General features: G+C 40.0%; 1 long non-coding RNA gene across 1 annotated transcript; it reads left to right on the top strand.

Moving 5' to 3' along the window:
- LOC104098736 (uncharacterized) lies at positions 1–16,138 on the top strand. Its single transcript, XR_011412156.1, has 3 exons — positions 1–95; positions 189–288; positions 15,883–16,138. It is a non-coding gene; the product is annotated as an uncharacterized lncRNA (long non-coding RNA).
- The last annotated feature ends 2,134 nt before the right edge of the window (positions 16,139–18,272 follow it).

The raw sequence follows: 18,272 nt of genomic DNA, 5'->3' as shown, positions 1-18,272 counted from the left end.
AATTTCCGTTATAAGTGGTAGATCAAGTTTCCGATATCAGTTTTAGTTTTGAGACTTCTCAGTATGTGCTATGTGAATTGCTTGCCAGTTGTAAGGTTAGGAAAGCATGAAATCCTCTTTTCGAATAGGAATTGATTCGATCTTATTATTATAATATGAAGATTCAACTGAATATACTATTTTTCAAGAAGGAATCGCCATCACCAGTGGAAGTTGAACCCGGCGATCTCTTCCTCCTGAAGTATGGAAAAAGGAAGAAAAAGCAGTCAACCACAGGGAAGGAAGGAGGTATAGCTCAACTTTCTTGCCGCCTTAATTGCTGCATTTTACTATATTTAAGTACTTCTCAGAAAGTCAAAGTAATGACTAATAACATCATGATCTAGAACTATTTATCTTAATATTAATATTTTATAAGTTCAATAGTAGAACTATTTCCTTATTACTAGTACCGAAGAAACCACAATTTATTTTAGTTAAATAAACATCGCTTATTTTAGTTTAAAAGATACTAAATGAACAAAGATCCATCCTTTGAATCTATCTCAATAGAAATGAGACTAGCACTTCACATCTATGGTCTAGTCATCTTCATCCGTCTGATAATGTGTTTCCATTTGTTGAGGATTCGAACATTCTAAGAAATGAGAGTAATTTGCATTGCGAAAAGGAGAAATTCCTTACCTTTTTATTAATGTAAGAAAAGAGAAAAGAAGAAGACAGAAAGAGATGATTAAAAGCCTGTTTGGGTTTGCTGATTGTAAATGGCTTATAAGTTTGTAGTGCTGAAAAGTATTTTTAAGTGCTGAAACTGATTTTTTAAATAAGCACTTACGTGTTTGGATAGACGCGCTGAAACTGATAATAACCAGTTGATGTGTTTGGTAGAAAAGTACTGATAAACTATTCTTTTGTTAAAATGATTAAAATACCCTAAAAATATACAAAAGATTATAAATTAAAAAATTCTTTGTAAAGAAAAAGATGACAAACGAATATGGAATAAAGAGAAAGTTTAAAAATTTATTTTGGAAAAAATATTTTGTGAATTAAAAAATATTATTAAGGATAAACTAATAAAAATCTTGGTCAAACTAAAAGTGTTTATAAGCTAAAAAAAACCATAAATTACGCGTGACCAACTTATGACTTATGACTTATTTTAGCTTATAAACACTTGACTTATAAGTAATTTGGATGTTTACCAAACGCGTAGATAAGGTAAAATGTGCTTATAAGCCAGTTTGACCAGCTTATAAGCTTAGCCAAACACAAATTTAAGACATTTTCTTAGACCCAAACTGAAAATCTGAATTATTACACTAAGACCTCATTTGAGAGATAATTCGATAATTCTAGCGAACTTATACCTCATGAATAGGCAATGTGGGTGTATTTATGTTGTATTAAGGTTCATGCCTCATATCATATAGATAATTTTTTTCTTTCAATTTTAAAAGTTGTTATTCCATTGTTGGAATTTTGTGAAACAAGAGTCATGGATGAGTAGGTGATACTTGTGACATGTTTGTTTTGTTGTGCAAATATGATTGGCTGCTTGTGCACACGTTTCAAGAATAGAGTCGTTGATCGTGGCACTCATTTTGACCGTCGATTGTGTTTTCCTTGCTTTGATTGTGCTATTCCATGTCCTACACTTATTAGATAACTTTCATTAAAGAAAAAAAGCGTTCCCTAGTAAGATTTTTTTCTTACCTAGGGCTCGAACTCGAAACTTCTGGTTAACAACGAAAGAATCTTATCTATTCCACCATAATTCTTAGTAACTTCAAACGTTCTAGGTCTTATTGACTGTGGATTGTAGAAAAAATATCTGATAATATTGACCAAGAACAAAAAGAAAATAAAAATAATTTATTGAATAAATACTGTGTAGTGGAAAGCCAGTGCCTTGAAAGCGATTTCGACCCGACCGGGTGCAAATCGTTAAGATCAGTCGCTCTTCAAGATTCCACAGCACTTCCAAACACATGCACTTGTGGCTGGAAGTTTGATGTTTACACAAAACAATTACCCAGAAAGTGACTGAAGAAGAAGAGAAGGTGATGGCGTTTTTCTGTGTTTGAAAACTTCACAAACAGTTCCTTATATAGGTAAGATGCTAGAACTGTTATAAGAAGGAGAATTAAGTTGAGGGTTATAAAACTGAAAGAGCTATTACAGAATTCAGGTAATAGCTACGGCAATTTAAAGCATAGCTGTTACAAAGCAATAAATTAGACGTTACATAATTGAATTGAAAGATAATGAATTTGGACATATTCTTGTAAGCGTGTATTTGAAAACTTTTTTGGTAAGCTTAAAAAATAAAAAAATAAAGAAATTTTTTAGCAAAACCAGATATGGATTATGTCTAACGTATATCTCGCGCGGGAGGGGGGGAGGAAATCAATCTATTTTGCTTTCAGAACCAATTTCTCAGGTGTGCGAGACCACTCCCTTTTACTAACTCTTCACAAGCCCAACAAAGAATAATTCAATATAAAGAGAAGAAAGAAACTTTCCACAACCGATGAGGGATACTTTGTCTTTCACAAAAGATAAAAAAGTAGAGAAGAAAATGGACCACAAAGGAATCTTTAACTTTGCATTACCAAGTAAAAATAATACCAACAATCCCCCACTAATGAAAAGACAAAAATAGAATAAGAACAATTCTCGGCAAAAGAAGGAACATGTACGTAATTGTCAATATCTTTCGATTTGAATTGACACGTAGTGAAATGAGGCAACAACTAATGTCACGATCCAATATCCACTATAGATCGTGATAGCGCCTAACACCGCTGTCAAGCAACCCAACGTTAATTTATCAATTTATTTACTCATTTTATTACTTTCAAGATCATAATCTCCATTACTTAAATAGTATAAAATAGAATTTACAGGGTAAAAAGATAATAACTATGTGAACTATAATAACGAACAACTAGTAGGAACCTCCAAAATACGGTGTCACAAGTGCATGAGTATTTTCTAAGGAGTACAATAATAATACAAGCTCTGTCCCCAATGTAGTAAGACAGAATAAAGTAAACAGTATAATGGACACTCGGTGGACTGCAATGCGTAGCCTGGAATGCAACCCACATAAAGTCTCCTCAACAAGTGTGTTTACGCGCCAAGGTGATCATCAAATGAACCTGTCAGATCCTGCACATTTAGTGCAGAAGTACAACATGAATACGTAAATCAACGCGTACCCAGTAAGTATCTAACCTAACCCCGGAGAAGTAGTGACGAGAGGTCGACATCGACAGTTACTAAAGGTCCAATAAAATAATATAATAAAACATGAGCAGATATGAAGCATACGACAATGATGGGGTAAATCTGTAAGTTACATAATTTTTCAGTTACTTCTTTTAAAGCAAAAAATTCTAAATCTTGTATTCTACCTTAACAGCTCAGAAAAATGTCAAGTGTCATTATTCAATAAATAAGGAATACAATATAAATACAGGGCATCAGTGGAGATATTAGCTCGTGAATATTCGGACTACTAGCGGTATGACGCACGATTCTGCCGAGGTCGTTCGATCTGATCCAGAATAATGTGTACACTGCCGAGGGTCGAGTGGAACAAACCATATATACATCTATATACTACCGAGGCGTTTGGTCCGCTCCACAAGAAAAGGAAGGAAGTTACCGAATTACAAGATACGTGTTTACAATACCGTACATGGGCACAAAATGAATATAATCTTTACCGTTTCTCAAATAACTCGCCCACAACTCAAAGTGTTAAAGCTTGGCCTAATAAACAAATATTTATTTCTAAATCAATTTTATTTATAACTCTAATTAATTAAGCCAGCAGAACAAGTTCACGTAATTCAATTATATATGATAAAGTCCTAGGTCTGCCCGAACATAAACATGCTTTAGCTACGTACGGACTCTCGTCACTTCGTGCGTACGTAGCACCCATAACTCATTACACATAACAATAAATATCACCTAGGGGTAGTTCCCCCTCACAAGATTAGACAGGAGACTTACCTCGCTCCGAAGTTTCAAAATCGGCTCCAACACCTCTCAAACACCTCAAATCGATGCCCGTCTCTTCAAAATCAGTCAAACAACGTGCAAACCAATCAAAATGTACCCCAATACGTATAATTTAACAATTGAAAATAATTCCCAACTCTGCTCAAAAGCCAACAAAGACAACCCTCTGGCCCACGTACCTGGATTCCGAATATTTTCAAAGATAAACTTTACCCATACATCACGAACTAAAATATATAACTTATTCCAAATTTCATGTCCAATTGTCAAAATCCAAAAATACAAAATTCTAAGTTTTCTACTAAAATCACAAGTTTTTACAAATTTCCATGTTTAAATCCATACACAAACCATGTATTTAACTAGTAATAGGTGGGAGTCACTTACCTTGTGTTGCTTGATAAAAATCTCCCCTTGAAGCTCTCAAAAATCGTCCCAACCAAGTGAAAAATGGAAGAAAATGGGCCAAATCCCGTTTTCAAAAGAACACACTGCCCAGCGACCTCTCGCACATGCGGCCACTTGACCGCTTCTGCGGTTCCGCAGGTGCGGCCAAAATACCGCTTATGTGGTCCCCCTTCAGCCCCATACCTTCGCATATGCGGACCAGACTCCGCTTCTATAGAGTCGCACCTGCGACCAAGAATCCGCTTTTGTGGTCTCGCAGGTGCGGCACCAACCTCGCACCTGCGCCTCCAGCCTGCCGCACTCCCTACCGCTTTTGCGACCCCCGGGCCGCTTTTACGGTCACGCAGGTGCGGAAATTCCTTCGCACCTGCAGCCTCTTCCCAACTTCCTTCTAGCCGCTTCTATGGTCCACTGCCTCCCTTCTGCGATGAAGCTTCCACAAAATCGGTTGCACCAGCAACCAGAATCCTCCAGCTTTACTTAAGTCCAAAATTCGATCTGTTAACCATCCGGAATCCACCCGAGGCCCCCAGGAACTTGACCAAATATACCAACACATCCCAAAATACAATACAAACTTAGTCGAAGCCTTAAACCACGTCAAACAACATCAAAGTCATGAATCGCGCCTTGAATCAAACTTATAAATTTTTAAATTTCCAAAATCTATATCTTGTGCCGAAACGTATCAAATCAATTCGGAATGACTTCAAATTTCACACACGAGTCATAAATGACATAACGAAGTTATTCCAAGGCTCGGAACCCTAAACGGACATCGATAACATCAAAATCCACTTCAAACCAAACTTATGAAATTTTTAAACCTTTAAAATACCAACCTTCCATAATAAGCATCAAAATGCTCCCGGGTGATCAGATACTCAACCCGAACATACGCCCAAGTCTGAAATCATCATACGAACCTATTGGAACCTTCAAACCCCGATTCCGATGTCTTTTACTCAAAAGTCAAATCTTAGCCAATTCTTCCAACTTAAAGCTTCCGAAATTAGAATTTTCTTTCCAAATCAACTCCGAACTTTTCGAAGTTCAATTCCGACCACACGTACAAGTCATAATACCCGAAGTGAAGCTACTCAAGGCCTCAAACCGTCGAACGATGCCCTAGAGCTCAAAACGACCGGTCAGGTCGTTACATTCTCCCCCACTTAATCATACGTTCATCATCGAACGTGCTAATGACTGCTCCGGAATTGTCCAAAATCACTGTTTAACACCTCGTGCACCTACCCGTGCTACCACAATCTAGTTGGACACATTAGCTCGATTCAGACTGAAGACCTCCATTTTATTTAGTCAATAAACCTTATTACCAAATTCCAACCTCCGAATTTCTTTACAGGTCCTGATTATAACATACAAACACAGTACCAATCACCACGCACTGTACCAAAACATGATCATGCACCTATGCTAAAATCACATCATGCACCACATAAGTCGGTTGCCCATAATAACATCCTCTGACCACAATAGCTATAATTTCATGAATCAGATGCCCGCAATACATCTCATGACACATATAAATCATGTTCCAACTCTCGCAATACTGCCACGGCGAAAGAGACATGTAGAAACTCATAACCACCTGTCGAATCAATAAATCATGGAGTCTCTCCTCCTGACAAGAACCATTACTTCATTTGGATCTGAATAACGATATTTTCTCTTAACGTACCTTATATAAATCTGATTGCACTAATTTCAGGTCCAATAATCTCGGCTCACCCAGTACAAGCTGCTCAGGCAATAATCCATCTCAAACACTGCCGAAATCTCATATGATGCCAACAATGCGCCAACAAGCTACAAACTCGAATGCAATATATAAAGAAAAACGAACTCTGGAAAGGACCTACCCAACCCGCGTAACGAATAAGACGGTCGAACAGACGCTATGAACCCTTCTCAGAGAATGGAAAACAAAATACACAAGAATAGATATAGGGTACCGTACTCAATATCTCACTGTTTCGGTATGCAACCCGATCCTCACATGATACCGTTGTGGCATGCAACCCGATCCAAACATGATACTGTTGCGGCATGCAATCCAATCCAAACAGCGTACCCGTGGCGGCGTGCCACCCGATGCACACATAACAATAAATAAGGACGTACCCATCAAGCCATAATGCTTATACCTACGGAATACCAAATATCGTCCACAAGCACGCCAAGTGCAAAAATACAACTCTAGGGAGACAGATAGCGCAATACGCCACAAACCGAAGCACAACTAAGGCGTGATAACTGACCTGCATCTCGAGAGCCATCCTGTTCATATAACACCATAAGCTACACAGGACCACAATACATGTGCGAATAATCAAGCCGTCTCAATCTGGGACAAACTCCCACAGTTCACAACCAAAGGACTAGGGCGCCTTCCTGGCATAAACTCTCACATTAGCGACAATACCCGAATCTCCATACTTGGTTTCAATCTATAAAAATCAAGTGACTAATATGTCACACTTATACAATTTTCCCCGTGGGATACTCTCCCACGACCTTTCGCACCAGGTAGCAAAGTTTGCACATCCATACCACCAACCGTTCTAATTCTGTAGAGCAAATCAGAAATCCACAAATCAATACACAAAGCCTCTTACATAGAACACCGTCCTCAGGTGACACTAAATAAAAGGCTAGCTTACTCTGAACATCTGAATTCGCCCCTGCTCATCCGAGCTCATGACATTCTTATCAACACTGAACTGCAACCTTGATCCTCAATTTCCAATTCCCATACCGCTCACTGCACTCATCATGTTGTTATACGAGAGTACAAGAATTCATCATAACCCCTGAACTACTAGTAGAATAAACACTTCATTGGCTAGAAACCTTTCACTTAACTCATATAAGAAGAACCAATGCAACATGCAACTGAATTCCCAAACCGTAGAAAATACAAATCTCAAGTCGTGATCTAAACCGTCATGACTCTTCCGGAGTCCATTTACACAACAAGGCCATTCGAATCAAATACCTCCTAAATCAATCAAGGTATGGTGGCTGTCAAGCCCACACGTACCACCACAAACCACATGCATAACTTCACACCGAAGGAACTGATTATTGCCACAATCATGCCGACTCAACCATTACTAACCGACCAAACTTCTTTCAATTTACTCTTGACTTAACTTAGAAATATAATAGCTTCATTCACAACATAAAGAACTCAATTCGCACTCACCCCGAGTGACCCGTATCGCGAGACCACATAGTCTTCATACTCATGAACCATCTCAGACCCTCCTCATGTGCTCAATAGCATCTCCGACTGGTACACCCATTCTGGAAGATCTTCCGCAAATCCGAAGCTATTTCTTCCTTTCCTCCAATACTGCACCGCATACCCGATGATAACATAGAACATTCCAAGTCATGATCCACTGTGAAGAATCGATCCTTAACCACATAACGGACCCGAAATCCTTAGGCACCACACTTTAATTCTTGAACCCACTAGAACCGTTGTCGAGAGTCACCCACTCTGACTAATTCCGAATATAACCAAACTTTAATGCTCTGCTAGCACATGATCACCCTCTCAAAGAAGCAGTCGGCTGAATTCCTTTCCTTGTACATTACATCCACAAGAAGCATAAACTCTGAGTCTTCCCAAATCCCGCACCTTAATCGATAAGGCAAAGTATAGCACACATTCATCGAGTTCCTTGTTCGAATTACTCCTGACATTTCCCTTTTTTTTCCTAGTCATAATTAATCCACCAACGCATCAATAACCAGAAACCACATAAGCAGACAACCACACAATCCAATCGTAAATGATGGGACTCCCCCACTTCACTTTAAGCTACCATCACATAATGTAGAGCCCACAACGATTCCTCCTTCTCAATTACCATGATCTCACACCTTTAACCCGCCAAATTTCTTGAAATCCTTTGTTAAACTTTTCATGAAACCTTCCGAAATATTGGCCACGATCGCATACCCGACCTTCTGTTGGGTAGTAAGTTGGACTCTTCGTAGAAACTTCATCAAAATCACACAACCTCTAATCCTGCTCACAGGAGATCACTCACTAGAATTCCTTACCGACATCTTCCAACGACATTGCACTGGGTACAACTACCACGTAATCAGTAAATTCTCCCGAGCCCAAGCTCACCCACCAACTGTATAAATTTGTTCCTTCCCTATTGACATCAACCAAAAGTTCAACAATACCTTTCAAACTCAAGTTATATTGCATCTGAATCAATAATCAAATCTTCACACCCCTCTTCATTTCAAGCAAACTCCTTTCTACCATATTCAATCTTTCTTCGTACAGTAACCATCATTCCAAATAAAATTGGTAGACCAAATCACCTTCCATCACGATTCCCAAACCTTTTCTACACATTCTCAAGGCACGCGGCTATCCTACCACAGAATCCACGTGCTAATCTGCCACTCTTACTTCGGTTAAACCATCTCCTTTAAGCAACTCCTCGACCTCTGTTGTTCATACTTGACCTGCTAGTAATTCAACTACCGCGAGACACTTCCCGACATGTCCCCCCTCATACTTTGGTGCCCAACTGCTACCTTATACCAACTCCATATTTGTATCACCTGAACTAATGAATTGCTACCAACTCTAAACCTCATGGAAGATCATTTTTCTCGAGCCATCAACATTAGAATCACCAATTTGATTCGGAACCGCTACACCCCACTATCTCTGACAACCACGTCTTAGGCACCATTTCATAACACCCTGCCCCGAAGGCAAAAATCAAAGAAGACCATAACACCGGCGAATCCTTAATGCGTTCCAACAAGGACGATGATACCACATTACAAATGAGAATTCCACCACGCTCAAAAATATCATGTCTCGTTACTTCATCAACCAAAGCCTGAATATCCATAGTCTGATTGCCTTTCCTCCGCTGGGATTAAATCCTGAACCTCTAAATCATGCACTGAGGAATCCTCCTTTCGAGCCACTTACTGCCTCAACACATAAATGAGCAACCCACCATTACATCAATAATGTGCGATAACGACGCATGAACATCATAGCAATTTGTGCATAGCCTCAAAACCATCGGAAATACAGCTACTGAGCTGAAATGACAGAACATCCTTCCGCAAGGCGACGATAATTGCATGCCCGAACACGCAGGGAAGAACATCCTGCACCACGTCTGTAGTACCAGTACAACTACTCGATGCCCAATTGACACGAGCGCTCAACATCGTATAAGAATGAGTAGGAAGGGAATAAAGGCAAAAGCCTCAATGGAATCAAATCGCACGATGAGGAAATCAAGAAGGGAAGTGCTCATAACAGCCTTGTAGCCTCTCAAAGATAAGTACAGACATCTCTGGACAGATCCGCAAGACTCTACTACTCTTGCTCATGACTCGTGAGAGCCAAGTGAACCTAATGCTCTGATACCAAGCTGTCACGACTCAAAATCGACTATAGGTCGTGATGGCGCCTAACGCTGCCGTCAGGCAAGCCAACGTTAATTTAAGAATAATCATAATCTCCATTACTTAAATAGTATAAAATGAAATTTATAGGGTAAAAAGATAATAACTACATGAACTACAATAACGAATAACCAGTAGAACCCCCAAAACCTGATGTCACAAGTGCACGAGCATTTTCTAAGGAGTACAATAATAATAAAATATTTGTCCCAAATATAGTAAGACAGAATAAAGTAAATAGTACAATGGATACTCGGTGGACTGCGATGCATAGCCTGGAATGCAACTCACATAAAGTCTCCTCAACAGGTGTGCTTATGCGCCAAGGTGATCATCAAATAAACCTATCATATCCTGCACATTTACTGCAGAAGTGCAGCATGAGTACCTAAATTAACGTGTACATAGTAAGTATCTAGTCTAACCCCGGAGAAGTAGTGATGAGGGATTAATATCGACACTTACTAAAGGTCCAATTAAACAATGTAATAAAACATAAGCAGATATGAAGCATACGTCAATGATGGGGTAAATCTGTAAGTTACATAATTTTCCAATTACTTCTTTTAAAGCAAAAATTTCTAAATCTTGTATTCTACCTTAACAACTCAGAAAAATATCAAGTGTCATTATCTAATAAATAAGGAATACCATGTAAATACCGGGCATCAGCGGAGAGGTTAGCTCGAGAATATTCAGACTACTAGAGATATGACGCATGATTCTGCCGAGGTCGTTCGACCCGATCCAGAATAATGTGTACACTACCGAGGGTCGAGTGGCACAAACCATAGATACATCTATATACTATCGAGGCATTCGGCCCACTCCACAAGAAAAGGAAGGAAGTTACCGAATTACAAGACACGTGTTTACAATACCGTACATGGGCACAAAATGAATATAATGTTTACTGTTTCTCCAATAACGAGCCCACAACTCAAAGTGTTAAGGATTGTCCTAGTATACAGATGTTTATTTCTAAATCAATATTCATTTATAAATTTAATTAATTAAGCCAGCAAAACAAGTTCAAATAATTCAATTATACATGATAAAGTCCTAAGTCTATCCGGACATAAACATGCTTCAGCTACGTACGGAGTATCTTCACTTCATGCATACGTAGCACTAACAACTCATTGCACATAACAATAAATATCACCTAGGGAGGTAGTTTCCCCCTCACAATATTAGACAGGAGACTTACCTCGCTCCGAAGTTCCAAAATCGGCTCCAACGCCTCTTAAACACCTCAAATCAATGCGCATCTCTTCAAAACTAGTCAAACAATGTGCAAACCAATCCAAATGTACCCCAATACATATAATTTAACAATTGAAAATGATTTCCAACTCCGCTCAAAAGCCAACAAAGACAACCCTCGGGCTCGCGTGCCCGGATTCCGAAAGTATTTAAATATAAACTTTACCCATAACACCACGAACTAAAATATATAACTTATTCCAAATTCCATGTCCAATCTTGTGGTCAAAATCCAAAAATATCAAATTCTAGATTTTCTACCAAAATCTCAAGTTTTTATAAATTTCCATGTTTAAATCCATACACAAATCATGTATTTAACTAGTAATAGGTGGGAGTCACTTACCTTGTGTTGCTTGATGAAATCTCCCTATGAAGCTCTCCAAAATCTCCCCAAACAAGTGTAAAATGGAAGAAAATGGGCCAAATCCGTTCTTAAAAGAACACACTGCCCAACGACCTCTCGCACCTGCGGCCACCTGACCGCTTCTACGGTTCCGCAGGTGTGGCCAAAATACCGCTTATGTGGTCCCCCTTCAGCCCCATGCCTTCGCATCTGCGGACCAGACTCCGCTCTTGCGGAGTCGCTCCTGCGACCAAGAATTCGCTTTTGCGGTCTCGCAGGTGCAGCACCAACCTCGCACCTGCGCCTCCAGCCTGCCTCACTCCCTACCGCTTCTGCGACCCCGGGGCCACTTCTGCGGTCACGCAGGGGCGGGAATTCCTTCGCACTCGCGGCTTCTTCCCAGCTCCCTTCTAGCCGCTTCTGCGACCCACTACCTCGCTTCTGCGATGAAGCTTCCGCAGAAGCGATTGCACCAACAAACAGAATCCTCCAGCTTTCCTTACGTCCAAAATTCGATCTGTTAACCATTCATAATCCACCTGAGGTCCCCCGGACCTTGACCAAATATACAAACATGTCCCAAAATACAATATGAATTTAGTCGAAGCCTTAAACCACATCAAACAACATAAAAATCATGAAACGCGCCTCGAATTAAACTTATAAATTTTCAAATTTCCAAAATCTATATCTTGTGCCGAAATGTATCAAATCATTCCGGAATGACTTCAAATTTCACAGACGAGTCATAAATGACATAACAAAACTATTCCAAGGCTCAGAACCCCAAACGGACATCGATAGCATCAAAATCCACTTCAAACCAAACTTATGAAATTCTTAAACCTTAAAAATACCAACCTTCCATAGTAAGCATCGAAATGCTCCAGGATGATCCGATACTCAACCCGAACGTACGCCCAAGTCCAAAATCATCATACGAACCTATTGGAACTTTAAAACTCTGATTCTGAGGTCTTTTACTCAAAAGTCAAATCTTAGCCAATTCTTCCCACTAAGGCTTCTGAAATTAGAATTTTCTTTCCAAATCAACTCCAAACTTCCCGAAGTTCAATTCCGACCACACGTACAAGTCATAATACCCAAAGTGAATCCACTTAAGGCCTCAAACCGCCGAATGACGCGCTAGAGCTCCAAACGACCGGTCGGGTCGTTACAACTAATATCCACAAAGTGAAGTACTTTTAAACTGAATGGACACGAGTTGAGAGCCCCATAACACAAATTATATCCTTAATTTTATGCAAATTCCGCAATACTAACAAAGTGCTTTATGGTCATGCACACACTTTGGTTCCAGAAGTTAACTTAAGGAGAATATTTCATTTACCCATAACTCCAACCGTAGTGGAATTACCCATATAGACACACTCGCCATCACCAGATTCCTCAGAGTCGTGAAATAGCTCCTTATTGGCAGAAAGGTGCCTTGAAGCTCCTGTGTCCAGTATCCAATCAGTCTTGTTAGCCACCATGTTTGCCTCAACAACCACAACAACAATGATATCACTAGCCTCAGTAAGGTTAGCTTGGACGTGAGCTTTTTTTCCATGCTTTGAGATTTGTCTTGTCTCTAGTTGCACTGGAAAGCCCTGTGACCAGTTTTGCCGCACACATAGCAAGGTCCTTTTGACTTTTGAATTTGGACCTCTGGCTTATTGAAGTAATCCTACTTCTTCACATGTCCTTTCTTTTTATTTTCCTTTAAAATTGTCTTTCACAAAAGTACTAGAAGATTCCATAAGGTTAGCTTTAGAAGAATTAAGAGAGAGAGATTTCATCTAATCCTTAAGTCGTTCTGGCATCTACGACGTAGAAAATTTATAATTTATAAACAAATCAAGCAAAGGGTTAGTCATATGGTTAAGCAGATGCCCTCGAACAATTTTATTATCTTTTTCAAAAAACTTTTAGCAGTATCATCAACAACAACAATAGCAGTAGTATTAGTACAATCAGGAACATGAGTAGCACTAGAAACAACATGAGCAGGAGGTTCGTTAAATAAAACATAATGAACTTCTAATTGTTCAAAGAAAATTAAAAATCTTTAAATTGAGTTAGCTTTAAAAATAATTTGAGTTGACTACGGCTAATATTTTATATAAATGACCCCGGATCGGTATTTTGACAATTCTGGTAGGTCCATATCATGATTTTGGACTTGCTCATATGCCCGAAATTGAATTCGAAAGTCCCTAACTTGATTTGATGTGATTTGTTGAAAACTAGTAATTTGAAGGTTTAAAGATTTTTAAAGTTTGACCATAGATTGACTTTATTGCTACTGGGTTTGGATTTTGGTTCCGAAACTTGGTATAGGTCCATTTTACCATTTAAAACTTGTATGCAAAATTTAGTGCAAAACAGAGTTGATTTGATAGGATTCGGACGCTCGGTTGTGAATTTGGAAGTTCTTGAGTTTCTTTGAAACTTTTATGTATTTTGATATCCGATTCATAGTTCTAGGTGTTATTTTGGTATTTTGATCATGCAAGCGAGTTCGTATGATATTATTACACTTGTGTGCATGTTTGGTTTGGAACCCGAGGAGCTCAGGTGAGTTTCGAATAGGCTACGGACCACTTTGAACTTAGAAAGTTGCTGGTTTTTGACTGTTGCTGATGTTTGGTGCATTGTGCTTCGCAATCGCAAAGCAAAACTTGGGTCTGGGGTGAATTTCTTCATCGTGAATGCGAGGACAAGGCCGCGAACGTGAAGCATTGAAGGGCCTACCCTTCGCGAAAGCGACCGTCCTCTAGCAAACGTGAAGGTTTATGGGATTCTGGGGGGAGGCAGTCTTGTACTCTATGCGAACGCGAGCCCTGGCTCGCAAACGTGAAGGATAGGGGGATGAAGCCTTCACGAACGCGTTAGGTACATCACGAATGCGTAGGCCATTCGGGCTGTTGTGCATCGCGAACACGTCAGGTGCTTCGCGAACGCAAAGAGCACCTGACGCCCAGTGATTTAAACATCCCAAAGTCGGGAATTAAGTCATTTTCACCATTTTTAAGTTTGAGCCCAGCCTATTCATCCCAACTTCATAGGTTATAGATTTTAACGTGTTTCCTTACATTACCTTTAATCTATGCTTTTTCATAGTAGAAATTAGGGATTTGAGTAGAAATTGGGGGTTTTGAGAAATTGGGAGTTAGACCTCAAATTGAGGTCAGATTTCAAAACTAATCACGTAACCGGGCTCGGGGGTGAATGGGTAATTGAGTTTTGCTCCGAATCTCGAGTTTTGACCAAGCGGGCCCGGGGTTCACTTTTTTCAACAACATTAAATATTGAATCTTTTTCACTCGTGGATAGTTTCTAAAGCTTATTTTGAATTATTTGAACTATATTTGATAAGATTTTATTGGTTTGGAGGCTAATTCTTGAGGAAAATCCGCGGTTGAGCATTGATTTGGTTGCGAAGTGAGGTAAGTGTCGTGGTTAACCTTGACTTGAGGGATTAGGACTTGTTGGTCTATTTGTTGCATGTTTTATGTGTGGAGACAACGTATATGTGAGGTGACGAGTACCTATGCATTGTCATTGGGTTATAGCATGCGGGTGAAAATATTTTTTTGTATTATATTATTTCGTTAATTATGTTATCCATGCTTAGGATACATTATTACTTCTTTAATTATTCATTTCGTATTTATTGCTTATTTTAAAGATGTTGAATATTTTGGAAGTTGAAGTTTGTTATCATGGCACCATATTTGAAGTTAAATTATTCCCATCATTGTTTATTATTCGGTTTCATATTATTACATGGTGAGGACGAGAGTAAAAGCACGATGGGTGATGCCGTGCCATTTCATTCATATTATTACATTGTGAGGACGAGAGTAAAAGCATGAAGAGTGATGTCGTGCCACTTCATTCATATTATTACATGGTGAGGACGAGAGTAAAAGTACGAAGGGTGATGTTGTGCCATTATATTCACGATATTGCATGGTGAGTATGAGAGTAAAAGCACGGAGGGTGATGACGTACCATTTTCATATCATTGATGTAAATAATTTCCGATTTTGGTGATTTACTTGGCTATATTGTTGTTTAATTCGAAAAATGTAATTTTGTGATTTCATACCTGCCGTATTTATTATATTTTCCCCTTTTTGCATGTCCCCTCCTATTTAGTATTTTATCATTATTCTTATTATTTTGCTGCTTTATATACACTTGTACAAGTTTATTTACGTAGGTGTCTGGTCATAGCCTCGTCACTACCATGTCGAGGTTAGGCTCGACACTTACGGAGTACATTGGGTCAGTTGTACTCATCCTATACTTCTGCACTTCTTGTGCAGATATTGGTATTGGTCTCAACGGTGCTTAAGGTGCGTTAGCTAGAATCATTTTCATACCCGAGGTAGATCTGCTGGCATTTGCAGACCTTGAAGTACCCTTCCATTTCCCATTTTTACTGTTTATCTCTTTCGAACAGTTGTATTTATTTCAGATTATGTTTGTAGACTTCTAGTTGCTTATGTACTCGTGACTCCTTGGATTTCTGGGAGTAGTTTTTATCACGTGGTTTATATTAGCAATGTGTTATATTTGGAATTTATTTCTCGTTGAATATCATTATTTTGTTTTTAACAGTTAAAAAGGGTTAATTACTTATTTCACGTCGGCTTGCCTAGCAAGTGGATGTTAGGCGCCATCACAACTCCGAGGTTGGGATTCCGGGTAGTGACAAGTTGGTATCAGAGCACTAGGTTGCTTAGGTCTCACGAGTCATGAGCAAGCTTAGTAGAGTCTGGAGGATCAGTACGGAGACGTCTGTACTTATCTTCTAAAGGCTATGGAGTTTTAGAAAAATTTCACTTCTTTCTTTCCCTATCATTTGATTTTATTCTATCACTAATGTTTGAATCATTTCATTCTTGTTCTCTCACAGATAGTTAGAACACGTACAACATCTACAGTCGGACAGGAGTTAAAACCCCCTATTGCAGCCACTACTAGGGGTAGAGGCCGAGGCAAAGGCAGAGCTCAGCCTAGAGCTCGAGCAGCAGCACCCACAATGGAGCCTCAAATTGATCATGAGGAAGAGAACCCAACTCAGACTGCACCAGTAGGACCCACTCAGGTTCCAGGGGGATTTATAGCCACTCCCTTGCTCCAAGATGCTCTAGTCCATTTAGTGGGCCTTATGGAGAATGTGGCCCAGACCGGTGCATTTTCGGTGGCACCAACCATCTCTTAGGCTGAGGGAGGAGCACAAACTCCCGCTACTCACACTCCGGAGTAGATGGCTCCTATATATCATACTTCAGCAGTTCAGCTAGTTGGGGTAGTTCAACTGATTGTTGTTGCACAGACCGGGAAGAGGCCTATGATGTCTTCTGATGGATTGATGAGATTGGACAAGTTCACAAAGATCTTCCCTATTCACTTTAGTGGTGCACCTTCGGAGGACCTACATGATTACTTGGACCATTTCCATGAGTGTTCAATAACATGGGTATTGTGTAGACCAATGGAGTTGACTTTGCAGTGTTCCAGATAACTGGTTCTGCCAAGAGATGGTGGCGGGATTATGTGCTGACCAGACCAGCTGGTTCACCTTCGCTTACCTGTTATCAGTTTTCGCAGCTATTTTTAGAGAAGTTTATTCCTTTCACTCTGAGAGAGGAGTATCGTATGCAGTTTGAGCACCTTCAGCAGGTACCCAGTATGAGACCCAATTTGTGGACTTAGCTCGCCATGCAGTTATCTCACTCCCTACTGAGAGGGAGAGGGTGAGAAGATTCATTGATGGGTCTTTCAGTATTAGGCTACAGATGGCCAAGGATACCGGAGATGATATTTCTTTCCAGAGGGCCGTAGAAATTGCTAGATGGATCGAGATGGTTCGTGGTTAGGAGAGGGGGGTGGGAACTGATAAAAGGCCTCGTTATTTTGGAGCTTTCAGTGGTGCCTCATTTGGAGGCATGGTAACTTTTGGTAGAGGCCATCCTTCCAGGCCGTTTTAGTTAGTGCTTCAGGCATCCCATGGTACTTCTGGCAGTCGTGGTCCTTATGTGTATCATCTTTAGCAGCTAGCCCACAGTGCACCATCAGCTCCTCTTAGTGCATCTCCGATCCAGAGCTATCAGGGTGGTTATTCAGGTTTACAAGGTCAGTTCAAGGGTCAGCAGTCACAGCAGTTGAAGGGTTTTTATACTTGTGGAGATACGAGGAACCTTGCTAGATTTTGCCCCAGGTCACATGGCGGCACATCACAGCAGAGTTCTCGTGACATGGTTCCGGCACCAGTTGCTTCACCGCTCGCTCAGCCAACTAGAGGCAGGGTCAGGCTGCCAGAGGTAGAGGTCAGGCCATTAGAGGTGGAGGTCAGGTCATTAGATGTAGAGGCCAGCTAGCTAAAGGCCGTCCGAGAGAGGGAGGTCAAAGTGGTGGGGCCCAACCTAGTTTTTATGCATTTCCAGCTAGACCTGAGGCCGAGTCATCTGACGCCGTCATCACAAGTATTGTTCTCATTTGCCATAGAGATGCTTCAGTTCTAATTGATCCATGCTCTACTTATTCCTATGTGCCATCCTCTTTTGATTCATATTTTGTTATGCCTTATGATTCCTATAGTGCTCTTGTATATGTATCCATGCATGTGGGATATTCTATTGTTGTAGATCGTGTTTATCGCTCGTGTGTGGTTTCCATCGGAGCCTTGAGACTAGTGTAGATCTCCTAC

This window comes from Nicotiana tomentosiformis, chromosome 11 (genome assembly GCF_000390325.3).
Source record: "Nicotiana tomentosiformis chromosome 11, ASM39032v3, whole genome shotgun sequence".
Classification (NCBI taxonomy): domain Eukaryota; kingdom Viridiplantae; phylum Streptophyta; class Magnoliopsida; order Solanales; family Solanaceae; genus Nicotiana; species Nicotiana tomentosiformis.
Note: the sequence above shows the minus strand (reverse complement) of the source record. Positions and strands in the feature narration are given on the sequence as shown.